This window comes from Papio anubis, chromosome 7 (assembly GCF_008728515.1).
Source record: "Papio anubis isolate 15944 chromosome 7, Panubis1.0, whole genome shotgun sequence".
Taxonomy (NCBI): Eukaryota; Metazoa; Chordata; class Mammalia; order Primates; family Cercopithecidae; genus Papio; species Papio anubis.
In genome coordinates this window covers 28,262,852-28,276,564 of record NC_044982.1, presented here as the reverse complement: position 1 = coordinate 28,276,564, position 13,713 = coordinate 28,262,852, and the positions used below count along the sequence as shown (strand labels likewise).

General features: G+C 36.8%; 1 protein-coding gene across 40 annotated transcripts in view; it reads left to right on the top strand.

The window, feature by feature from the left end:
- NRXN3 (neurexin 3) overlaps positions 1-13,713 on the top strand; it is a 1,717,425-nt gene that overhangs the window by 227,468 nt on the left and 1,476,244 nt on the right. The window contains exon 1 of one of the 40 annotated variants that reach the window (XM_031669077.1): positions 9,822-12,268. The exons of the other annotated variants lie outside the window; for them this stretch is intronic. The gene's annotated coding sequence lies outside the window, so the exon portion shown is untranslated. Of the gene's footprint in view, positions 1-9,821; positions 12,269-13,713 lie in introns of those variants that run through there. 40 annotated transcript variants of the gene reach the window in all.

The window sequence follows — 13,713 nt, the reverse complement described above, 5'->3', positions numbered from 1 at the left end:
GTGATAATAGCATCTATCTTTTTGAAATGTAATGTGGATTTAGTAAGATGATATAAATCATTTAACATAGTGCTCTATACATGTAAAATGGTTAATAAATGTTGGCTATTATTGTATTTTATATATCTATCATTATTATCTCTTGTAGTCTACTCATTTTACAAATGAGGATCAGTCTGGAGAAAACAGTCATCTGTAGTGGATTGTAGCAAGAAGACCCTTAAAACTAGAGAAATCAAATAAAAATGTTTAATGCCAGGTACTTCTTAGTTGGTTGGATAAATTTTGGGTACTAGCTCCTTTTACAGGCCCAAAGTGCTCATCACATGGGATAATAGATTTACTGCAAGAATAACTGTGATTTCTAAAGTATTGTAAAGTGGGTAAAAGGAGGGGAGATTAAATTAGCTTTATCTTTCAGAATCCAAAAGCTGGTGATGAGTTAGAAGAAAGGAAGTTCTGATTCTCTGAGCTCTAGAGTTTTCACTAATCTACTAGAAAAGAGAATACCATTCTTCAGTGATTATACATTGTAAACAGGGGCAGTGGCCATTTTACATACAGAGAATTCAAAGGAAAAGGCCCAGCATGTGAAATAAAAAGGGAATACACATGATTTTTTTTTTTTTTTACTTTTTTAAAAATGAAACTTTTTATTTTGAGGTAATTGTATATTCATAAGCAGCTGTAAGAAATAATATAGCAAAATCCCAAGTACACTTTATACAGTTTCTTCTGTAGTAACATCTGGAGAAACTATTGTATAATATAACAACCAGGTTATTGACGTTGATATCGTCAACATATAGACCATTTCCATCACCACAAGGATTCCTCCTGTTACCCTCTTATAGCCATACTCATTTCCCTCATACCTCACCCCCTACTTAAACCCTGGTAACCACTCATCTGTTCGCCATTTCTATAATTTTGTCATTTCAAGATGTTATACAAATTAAATTACATTATGCAACCTTTGGAATTAGCCTTATTAACTCAGCAAAATATATGTACCACAGTTTGTTGAACCAGTCACCTGTTAAATAATATCTGTGTTGTTTCTAGATTTGGCTATTATGAAAAAAGCTGATATAAATATTTGTGTACAGTTCTTTTTGTGTATGAATGTACATTATATCCCCACCAGCAATGTATGAGGGATCTACTTTGTCCACATCCTTGCCAGTGTGGCATTGTCACTTGGCCATTCTGACAGGTACACTGCAATATCTCCTTGTGGTTTTATAATTTGCATTTCTCTAATCACTAATGATGTTGAACATCTTTTCATGTGCTTATTTGCCATCTGTACATCCTCTTCAGTGAAATGTCTCTTCAGGTCTCCTGCTCATTTTCTAAATGAATTTTTTAAACTGTTGACTTTTGAGAATCTTTTCGTAATATAGATACTGGCTTTTTGTTAAGTATGTGTTTTGCAAATATTTTCTCCCACATGGTAGCTTGTCTTTTCATTTTCTTAACATAATCTTTCACAGAACAACAGTTTATAATTTTGATGAAGATCAATGTATTCATTTTTTCTAAAAAACTGTGCATTTGGTATCAAGTGTAAGAACTCTTCACTGAGCTCTGTCTCTTGAAGATTTTCTCCTATGTTTTCTTCTAAAATGTTTATACTTTTACATTTTACTTTTAAGTCTATAATACATTTCGGGATAACATTTATATAAAGTGTGGGTCTTTGGTTGAAGTTCAGTTTTGGCCTAGACATAATTGATGTATAATTGTTCCAGGACCGTTTGTTAAAAAGGCTGTATTTCCTCCATTGAATTTCTTTTGCATATTTCTCAAAAATCAGTTGAGTATATTTTTGTAGGCCTATTTATGATATCCCTATTTGTCTTTTTGCCAATACACTGAAGTATTTATTACTTTAGCTGTACAATAAGTTTTGAAATCATGTAGATTGATTCCTTCTACTTCGTTTTTCTTTTTCAATATGGCTTCAGGTATTCTAGTTTCTTTTAATTTCCATACACATTTTAAAATAATCCTGACTATCTCTACCAAAACAATCTTGCTTGGATTTTGACAGAAATTGTGTTAAATCTGTATATCAATTTGAGAGAATTAAATCTTCACTATGTTGGGGTTTCAATCCATAAACATAGGATACCTCTTAATTTATTGAGAGCTTCTTTGATTTTTAATAAACATTCCATAGTTTTCAGCATGCAAATTGTTTATATTTTTATATCTAAGTGCTTTATGTTTTTGAGCAATCATAAGTGGTATTTTTAATTTTGGTGGCTACCTGTCCACTGTTCATATAGAGGAATACAGTAGATTTTTGTATGTTTATCTTGTGTCCTATGACCTTGCTGAACTCACATATTGGTTCTAGGTGTGTGTGTGTATGTGTAGATTACTTGGGATTTTCTACATAGAAATTATGTCATCTGCAAATAATGACAGTTACATTTGTTTCTTCCAGAGCTGTATGTATTTTTTTTTTTTAATTTCCTTATTTTACTGGCTAGAACTTCCAGCACTGTGTTGAATAAAAACAATGTGAGCAGACATTCTTACTTTGTTCTTGATCTTAAGGGCAAAGCATTCAGTCAAGCACCACGGTTAGCTGTTGGTTTTCTGTAGCTGCTCTTTATTAAGATGAAGAAGTTCACCTCTATTTTTATTCTTCTGAGAGTAGGTGTTAAATTTTGTCAGATGCTATTTATGTGTCAACTAATATAACCATGTGTTTTTTTCTTCTTTAACTGAAGAATGTGCTGGATTACATTGATAGGTTTTTGAATATTGAAACAATTTGCATCCTTGGAGTATACCCCAGTTGGTCATGGCATATAATTCTTTGTATATATTGCTAAATTCTGTTTGCCAATATTTTGTTAAGGATTTTTGTGTCTATATTTGTAAAGGATATTGATGTGTAGTTTTCTTTTTGTACTGTTTTTGTCTCATTTTGGTATCAGGATAATAGCTTCATAAAATGAATTGCAGTATCTCCCTTTTCTCTATTTTCTGAAAGTTATTGTATAGAATTAGTTAATTAATTTAAATGTTTGGTAGAATATTCCAGGGTAACTATCTGGACCTAGAGATTTCATTTTGGGAAGTATTTTAATTATAGATTTAGTTTCCTTAATAGTTATGTAGCTATTCAAATGATCTCTTCCCTATTGAATGATTTGGGGTAGACAGTGTTTTTTTGAGGAATTGGTCCATTTCACTTAAATTATCAAATTTATGTATGTATTATCAAATTTATGTATATATTCCTTTATTATCCTTTTGATATCTTCAGGGGCTGTAGTGATATCCCTTCTTTTATTTCTGATATTGATAATTTGTGTCTTCTCTCTAACTTTGTCAGTCTTGCAAGAGGCTTGTTGATTTTATTGAGCTTTTCAAGGAATCATCTCTTTGTTTTATTAATTTTCTAGATTTATTTCATTTTTACTTTCATTAGTTTTTGCTTTTGTATTTATCTTCCACTTGCTTTGGATTTATTATGTTTTTTTTAGGTTTTTGAGATGTGGCCTTAGATTATAAATTTGACTTCTCCCCTTTTCTAATATATGAAGTTAGTGCTATAAATTTTCCTCTCAGCACTGTTTTAGTTATGTCCTATAAGTTTTGATATGTTTTATTTTTCTTTAGCTTAATGCACTCTTTGGTTTTCTTGAGACTTCCTTTTTGACTTATATATTATTTAGAAATATCTTATTTAATTTACAACTGTTTACTTGTTTTTGTTGTTGTTTCATTTGGTTTAATGTTGGCTGGCAAATGCACTGCATATGATTTCAGTTATTTCGATTTTGTTGAGGTTTGTTTTGTGGTCCAGGATGTGGACCATCTTGGAAAAAAATGTGTATTCTTTTAGTGTTGAGTGGAGTGTTTGATAAATGCCAGTTATTAATAGATACTGTTAGTGGATGGTGTTATTGAGTTCTATCTCTTTGTGATTTTCTATCTAGTTGTCCTATCGATTATTGAGAGAAGGGTGTGAAGTCTAAAACTCTGATTGGATTTATCTTCTTTTTCAGTTTAACAGTTTTTGCTTCACATACTTTATAGATTTGGTGTTTGGTACAGTTACATTTAGGTGGATTGACTCTTTTATCATTATATGTTAATCCTCTCTGTTTTTATGATTTTTTTTTGTCCTGAAGTCTAATGTATTTGGTATTAATAGAGCCACTCTGATTTCTTTTGATTATCTTTGTGTGATATATCTTTTTCTATCATCTTAGTTTCATCCTGTCTGTATCACTGTATTAGAAGTGAGTTCTTTGTAGATAGCCCAAGTTGGATCGTGTTTTTAATCTATTTTGCTATTTTCTGTCTTTTATTTTACGTATTTAGACCCTTTATATTTAATGTCGTCATTTATATGTAAGGGTGTAAGTCTACTATTTCGTTGTTTTCTATTTGTTCTCTGTGTTTCTCTTTTCTTTTTCTGCCTTCCTGTTGGTTACTTGAAATTTTTTAAAATTTAGTATTTTGATTTATTTATGATATTTTGAATGTATTTCTTTGTATAGCTTTTTAAGTGATTGCTCTAGGTATTATGCACACATGCCACACACACTCATACAATCATAGTCTACTAGTCTCATTTTAACAGTCCATGTGAAGTGTGGAAACCTTTATATGATCCTCCCTTTATGACTCTTTACCCTCCCCTATTTATAACTTTAAATATTTTGCCTACATGTACTTAGAACCATGTCACATAGTGTTATAATTTTTATTCCAATCATCACACAGAATTCAGAAGGCTCAAAGGAGAAGAAGAGACTATTTGTCCACATTTTTGCTTACTGTGTTGTTATTCCTGATGTTTTGATTTCTCTTTTAAAAAGTCATTTTCTTTGTTTAGGGAACTTTTGTTAGCCATTATTTGAAGGTAGGTGGTCTGGCAATAACTTCTTTCAATTTTCCTTCATCTGAAAATATCTTGAGTTTTCCTAATTCCTGAAGGACATTTTCACAGATAAGAATTCTAGGTTGACAGTCATTTTCTTTCCGCATTTGAAACATGTTGTGCCACTTCCTCTGGCCTCTATGGCTTTTGATGAGAAATACACTGTCATTCAAATTCTTTTTCCATTATAGGCAAGATGTCCTTTTTCTCTGTTTCCATTTTTTTTTTTTTTTTTTTTTTTTGGTCTTCAGTTTTGGAAGCTCGTCTATGATATGTTATTGTAGTCAGCTCAGATTACCATCACAATATCATAGACGGGGGTGGCTTAAACAATAGAAATTCATTTTCTCACTGTCTGTAGGCTACGAGTCTGAGATCAGGGTGCCAGGTGGTCAAATTCTGGTCCGGGCTCTCTTTCTGGCTTTCAGATAAGAGAGTTCTCTCTCTCTTCCTCTTCCTATAAGGCTACTAATCCTATCAAATTAAGACACTACCCTTATGACCTCATTTAATCCTAATTGCCTCCTAAAAGCCCTATCTCCCAAGTACAGTTACATTGGGAGTTAGGGCTTCAACATGAATTTTAGGGGTGTACAATTCAGTCCATAGCATGTGCCATCATGTGGATTTAAACATTTTATTTAACTTGCTTGCATTTTACTAATCTTCTTGAGTCATTTAGTTTGATGTCTCTTACCACAGTTGGGGAGTTTTCAGTTATTACTTCTTTAAGTACTTTTTAGCCATGCCTTCTTTGTCCTCTTCCTCTTGGACTTCATTTACAGAAATGTTACACCTTTTGCTATAGTCCACAGTCCCTGTGGCTCCATTCACCTTCTTCTCTTTTCTTGCTGTTGTTTAGATTGGGTAATGTCTGTCTTCCAATTAACTGGCTTTCCCCAGCCTCTGTGTCCTCCATTCTGCTGTTGTGCCCATCCACTGAGATTTTTATTTTGGTTATTGTAGTTTATCAGTTATTCTGGGTTTCTTTTCCATTCTTAAAATGTCATTTTTGTTCTTATTTATAGTTTCTTTTTAGTTGTGGAGACTTTTATTTCATTGCTGAGACTATACTCTTTGAAGCACCTTGTTTGTTTGTTTGTTTGTTCGTTTGAGACAGAGTCTGACTCTGTCACCCCGGCTGGAGTGCGGTGGTGCAATTTTGACTCACTGCAACCTCTACCTCCCGGGTTCAAGTGATTCTCCTGCCTCAACTTCCCGAGTAGCTGGAATTACAGGCACATGCAACCATGCCCGGCTAATTTTTGTATTTTTAGTAGAGACGGGGCTTCACCAGGTTGCCCAGGCTGGTCTCAAACTCCTCTGCCTGCCTTGGTCCCCTAAAATGCTGGGATTACAGGCATGAGCCACTGCCCCTGGCCTGAAACACTTTTAAAATGACTGTTTTAGGGCTGGGGGCAGTGACTTATGCCTGTAATCACAGCACTTTGGGACGCCGAGGCGGGCAGATCACCTGAGGTTAGGAGTTTGAGACAAGCCTGGCTAACCTGGTGAAACCCTGTCTCTACTAAAAATACAGAATTAGCCAGGCATGGTGATGCATCCCTGTAATCCTAGCTACTCAGGAGGCTGAGGCAAGAGAATTGCTTGAATCTGGAGGTTGCAGTGAGCTGAGATTGCACCATTGTATTCCAGCTATTCCAGCCTGGGTGACAAGAGCAAAACTGTGTCAAAAAAAAAAAAATGTAGATAATTTCAACATTTCCATCATTTTACTGTTGGCATCTATTGATTGTCTCTTTTTATTCATTTTGAGGTCATCTCAGTTCTTGCTATGACATGTTTCCATTGAAACCTGGACATTTTGGTTATTATTTTGAGACTCTGTATCTTATTTAAACTTTCTGTTTTACTTGGCTTTGTCTGACATTTCTCTGTCAGGGAAAGGTGGTTGGAGGAGCCACCTCCTTACTACTTGATTCAGGTAAAAGTCTAGGTTCTCTACTTGGCCAATATTGATACATGAGAGTGGGGCTTGTTACTGTTGGGCAGAGTTTGGAGGTCTGGCTTCCTATGAGGCCTCCATTGATACCTCCCTATCTAAGAGTGAAAGAAATGCCTCATTACTACTCCCCATGTGGCTTCCATTGATACTGTGATGATAATGGTGGAATTGCTTCATTATGTTGGGTGTTGGGGGAAGTCCTGGCTCTCTAGTAGGTCTCCATGGATATAATGCCAGAGGGGTTGGGGAGTGGTGATTTGTTCCTGCTGAAAAGAAATACAAATCCAGGCTCCCCATATGGTCTCAGTTGACACCATGGAGGTGGAGGGTTTTGTTGTTGCATGGCAGAGATGAAAGTCCTGGCTCCTGGCTTGGCCTTATCTGATACCACTCAGGCTGGCAAGTTGAGAGCCTATTATAGCTTGATAAGTGTGAGGGTCTAGGTTCCTCAATTGTTCTTCACTGGACTGGGTAGATGTGGGACCACATTCTTTCTGTGATGTTTGGCTGGAGTATGGAAATTGCTTTGTGAAAGTTTTTGTCTTCCTGGTTCTTTGGCTAGAGATAGCAGGCTTTCTATGGGGCTTTTATTCACATTACCAAATCATTCAATACTTAGTCTGAGAGATGTGATACAAAACAAAAACACAGAAAACTTATTGCTGTGTCATTCTTTAGGTCTCAAGGTCCTGAATTAGTCTACATTCTCTCTATCATTTCTTATGGTTGTTTTATATATAATATAAAAACAACCATTTACATAATAAAAATACACATAATAAAATATTTAAAAATATGTTTGTTTTATATATAATATCTAGAGTTTTTAGTTATACTTAATAGAAGGAATAGAAACAAGCATCTATACTCTATTCTCCCTGAAAAAGAAGTCTGTGCACTTCTTTTGAAAACACCAAAATATTTGGTAAGTGTATAAGAAATGATGGTCAATTACAGTATAGGCTCATTTTAGAAATGCAGAGTCCCAGGGAGCTGTCCAGGGTACTGGACTCTCCTTAAAGCTCTCAGACTCAGTGCATGAGAATTTTCCATTTCTCTGTCTTCTATTTTCTTCTTCTGTTTTCACCTGTTTTAATACCAGCCTCTAACTATTCTGCTCTACCCTTCCATATGCAATGTCTAAGTGCTGCCCGGTGAATTCGTGGTTAGTTGGCCCTTAATAACTAGCAATGCATTGGCTATTTTTGACAGTAATTTTTATTTGCTGTCCATTCTAGATATTCCCTAGTCTGGCTGAATCCTTGGGAAATTCATGACATTGTCATAGTCTTCAGTTGCTGTGTCACTGTTACTTCTAGCCATTAAGTCGCTCTGTTTTGCAGAATGGCAGAAAAAGTCCTCTGGAAAAATGCAAGGCAGCAGAGAGGCCCCTCCCTCAAGATGTTAATAGTTTCAGAGGAAAACTAGAATTAGCTATATAACTAGGGGAAATTTTCTCACATCATTTATCTATACTACATTTATTATTCTTTGTTTTTACAATCTATGGAACAGAAAATAAATAATTGACCATTTTGAATTTTGTTTTCTTTTCTTTGAGTATTTGCAGAGAAATAACTGTAAAACATTTTACTTCGTTCTATTAGAAATATTGAAAGGGGATGAGGCAACCATGGCAGAAAAAGGCATTTTTACCCTTTAAGAGAAATTTCTCTCAGACATAGAAAAAATACAGCAGTCTCCTATTATGAGGTGACCTTGGAGCCAAGAAGTAGTAGTTATTCCCTCCATCCATTCCATTGCTAATACAACAGGTAAAAGTCAGAAAGATTAGTTTTCAAAATTTCTATAACCTCTAAGTAAAGTTTCAGCTGTCTTATTTTATCTGATAGTGTTTTTACTGGTGGTACTTTTAAGACTTAAACCCACTTTAGGCAACTATTTTCTCTTCTTGAGCATTATGGGCATCTTTTATAGAAACTTTACCTAGCTGTCAGTCTATTAACCCCCAAGTATTTACTTTGATTCATCAGATTGCAGATATTTCTAAAAGGTATACCCCACAAAAATACACGGGCCTGAGAATCCTCAAGGGGGTTGGAATCCAGTGAGCTAGTGAAGGATCTTCAAGGTGTTTATTGAGCACTTACTTATTCCCTGAACTTTGCATGATGCTATATAGGTATTATTAAGTTAAACCTGACAATTCTCTAAGTTATGGACTTAGTATATAAATGATGATCTCTGTCTTCAAAGTGGAGATACTCTTTCCCTGTGTTTATGAAAATCATTAAATGACTGCCGGGCTGCATGTATGCAGTGAGTTGTTCTCTGATTACCAGTGATAGATTATCATGATTAATCTTCACCATTTCCCATTCTCCTCTGCACCCTCCCCCAATTTTTATGATAAAGGCCTTCTTCATCTGTTTGTGCTGCTATCATAACATACCTGAGACTGGGTAATTTATAAACAAGGGAAATTTATTTCTCACAGTTCTGGAGGCTGAGAAGTCCAATATCAAAGTGCTGGCAGATTCAGCATCTGGTGAGGACCCTGTTCCCTGCTTCCAAGATGGTGCCTTGTTGCTAATCCTCCAGAGGCGACAAATCCTGTGTCCTCACATGGTGAAAGGTGGAAAAGCAAAAAGATTTAAGTTAGTTCCCTCCAGCCATTTTATAAGGCACTAGTGGGGACCCAAAAAGCCACCTTTTTTTCTGGGGGAATGGAGTCTTACTCTGTTGACCAGGCTGGAGTGCAATAGCGTGATCTTGGCTCACGGCAACCTCTATCTCCTGGGTTCAAGTGATTCTCTTGCCTCAGCCTCCTGAGTAGCTGGAATTACAGGCACCCACCACCATGCCTGTCTAATTTTTGTATTTGTAGTAGAGATGGGGTTTTGCCATATTGGCCAGGCTGGTCTTGAACTCCTGACCTCAGGTGATCTGCCCTCCTGAGCCTCCCAAAGTGCTGGGATTATAGGTGTGAGCCACCACGTCTGGCCCAAAGGCCACTTTTTAATACCATCACAATGAGGATTAAATTTCAACAGTGGAAGGTGGAAAAGCAAAAAGGCCTAAGTTAGTTCCCTCCAGCCCTTTTATAAGTCACTAGTTGGGTCCCAAAAGGCCACCTTTTAATACCACCACAATGAGGATTAAATTTTAACATAAATTTTGGAAGGGACATAAACATTCAAGCCATAAGTCAAAGGCAGATGTTATGCTCCTTTGCTCGCACAAATAGCCAGTCTCTGGCAATGGACTATTTTCTAACTTGTATAAAGCTAGCTGGCCCGCATGAGGATTCAATCCATAACTCATACTTAACTTCTTGATTTAACCAGCTAAACTACTCGTTATAGTTAAAAAGGCAATACACAATAGAGGGACACATTCTCTCGTTTTTCAGTTTTAATAATTTTTAATGCCTTGACTAGATCAAACTAGTAAGATACAAAGCCTGCGTTTGATTCCAGGTTTGCTGAATTCCAATGTTGTACAGCTTTAAAAAGGGAATTATTGCATGCTTTAAAATGGTGTTTCCGTCTCACTGCATGTGGTGAGTGATGAATCACTGAATGGATGATGAACTGTTCTGAATGGTGCGGTTTATTATACATTGTACATTGTGTGCTGTGCACCACTGACCTGCATAGGATCTATGCGTGTTCTTCTGAATATTGAAAAAATGAGGCAAATGGTACTTTTTATCTGCCCTGAGGATGTTATGTATATTAATAAACTAGCATCTATGAAGAAAAGGTCCACATGCAACGACCTTTTCATTTGATAGCAAGAAAAGTCTGAATTAGTGAAAAGTCAGAATAAGTGATTACTTGGAATTTTAAAAAATCACCTTCAAGAACATTCAGTAGTGAAAACAAAGATTTATTAAATGGATTGATGGATATTTTATTGAATATATAATAATTCTTAGGAAATTCATATTTATATGAATTATAAGTGAGTAGGTGCTGCCCAAGTGCATAAAAACAGTTTGTTCTTTTAAGAATCTTCACCATTCCTTCTAAGACTTTGCAGCATTTGGTGATGTCCTTAACAAACCATTGTATATAGCAGAGGATTAAACTGGAATCACACACAAATGGTCATGTATTCCAAATATGAAGATGTAAACAGTTTAGAGTCTACTCTGAGCACCTACTTAGTGTAGTAGAGCTGAGCAGTTGAAGTCATTTGTTCTAAAATCACATAGGTCTAATCCTGAAATCCCCTCTTAACCATGTGACTTCGGACAGGTTACCTAGTACCTCTAACATCACCTGTGCTCATTTCTAAAATGGAGAGAATACTGATTAGTCATATCTTATATGATTTGGGGGCTACTGAACAAGATACTGCATGAAAAGTACTATAAATCATATTTACAACATATTAAAGATCAGCTGCTTCTATTATTAATATTAACACTATTAATAAGAAGTAATTTTACAAATGATGCTCTCTCCCTGTGAGAGGTTATGGATAACAACTCAGTCTATATTTGTTAGCATCATAAGAAGACAACTCCATATATAGTAGTCTGCTCCCAGATTTCTGCTTCTTGTTTAAGGTGGGAGCAAGGAAATGACAGGTTCAATCCAAAATATCTTTGAGTTGTTCAGCTAACCCTGGGATTGGGTGAAGGATTTAGGACGGCTATGTTTTGTGTCTGAAATAAGGGGATTTCAAGACTCCTGTATTTACTACAGAGTATTCCAAACCTTTGCAGCTACCTTGAAACTCTCAATCATAATCAGCCAATAGGAAGAAGGGGCCCCAGGTAACTGTTGTAGAAACACTGCTGGCTTTTGCCCTGACTTCTTTTCTGCTCACTGCAGTAGCAACTTAGCTTCAAAATGTCCTCTTTAGTCATGCATTCTGATCAAAGTAGTTATTTAAAGATTGTGGCTAATGGTAGAGTAGATACCCCTGGTATTTCCCAGAGCAGAGCTCGCATTCTGGGAATCTTAGGTCCATGTGACTTCCTGAGTCAGTGATTCACACTGAGAAAAGAGATAGGTTTGGCATGACACAATCTGCAGATTCAAATAAATCCCCTGGGAGAGGATGAGGCTGCCGAGAGTCCTCTTTGCTGGCTCAAGCTCCCAGTGTATGCACAAAACACCCTGTCCCGGGCCCCAGATGTGTGCAGGTTTCTAATTGCCGGTGCTGCACTAAGATTTGAAGGGTGAGAGAGTTGCAAAATCACGAACACCGAGGGCGGTGTTAGGAAGGCAGCTTCCTGCACACTGTTGTAGGTGTTAGTGAGATTATCAATTGCTCCGGGAGAGACACAGGACTGGAGGGCTTGAGGAATGTGGTGGTCCCTCTCTTCGCTGTTTCTGCCCCCTGAGGTTGTGCTTTCTCAGGGATATGCACTCTGCACTTCCATTCCTGCAGTGAAATTAACTCGAGCTTGGCAGGTAAGTCTTTCAGCTCACCTTTAAAAAGAAAAGATATGTGAGCTGCGGTGGGGGTGGGCTGTACCCCATTTTCCTTACATTGGACATATTTTATTGGTGCAAAGTGGTATTTGGAAGCTTAAATGTGGGGCAGAGGTTTGAAGTAGACAGATGAACTCTGTGGCCCTGAGAGAAGAGAAAGGATAAACAAAAGGAAGGGAAGGGGACTCAAGCATTTTTCTCCTAATAAATCTCTCATTTTTCTTGGAAATTTTGCCTCCAGGCCGATGCCTGGCCCCAGAACAGGGTCTTTGGCATGAGTTATAGCTGTGATATTCCCTATTTTCCATTTTTTTTTTAAGTTGTCGCTGCATGGGAGCAGGCAGACAGAAACAGGGTTGCATGTTGTCAATACAGGCTGCAGAAGTCAATAAGCAGCCAGACAGAGAGTGAAATTGGAGGAGGCAACTATAGATTTCTTAGGTTATTTCTTGTGAGTTTTTCAGAACTTGTGTGATTCAGGCTTGTCAGATACTATTTTGAGCTGGGCTGAGACAAACACATTCCCCTAGTGCACCAGATGTTGCCTGCAGCCTCCCAATTTCTAGAGGCACCTGGGTCGGCTTTCTTGGGGACAAGGGGATGTCCAAGCAAGGGTCAGGAATGAGGGAATTGGAAACTATAACGGAAAAACGACTGTTTTACTGCTCTGGAATCTAATAGCAATCATACTGTCACCCGGGAGATAATTATTATGCTGTTAGTGATCGGCTTGAGATCAGGGACTGTGCCTTATTCAATTCACTGCTTGGATCAGAGTGAATACTCAATAAATGTGTGATGATTAAATGTTAGTATCAAAATACACACTTTTGGGGTAAGCTCAGATAGATATTCTGGGCTCTGCTTAGGATGATAAGATGGAGTAATGAGGGAGACTAATGTTGATTGGTGGATAATTATGAAGAAATGATTTCTGTTAAATAGTAGATTAATATCTGCAAGTGGAATTATTAGATAAGGACACACACACACAGGGTCTGTTTGCCTGCCTATCATCTGTCTACTTTTATCTCTCTCTTGTGTTTTACCTGATTCCAGAAGAATTTCAGAAAGCTTATAGGACAAGTTTAATGAAAATTAGCATCATTAGGGATAAAAATGACAAAATATATAGGCTTCATCCAGCAGTCGATCTTCTGTGGTTCTACGGTGACATGGAGTACAGATAATTGAAATGTAAGGGTTACTGTAACTTAATTTAAGCATTTATTTTAACCTCTTCCACCAATCTCATGCTTGATGCTGCAAACCTAGAGTAAAGTAGATGAATGTTCTGGCCCTGCCCTTGGTCCTAGTGAGGTAAAACTAGCAAAGGGCTGGTAACAGTCATGCAGGGGATTGAGTCATACATGGAGGGTTGGTTGAACATTTTGCCCTTTGGAGGTGATAAAGCAGATAATTGG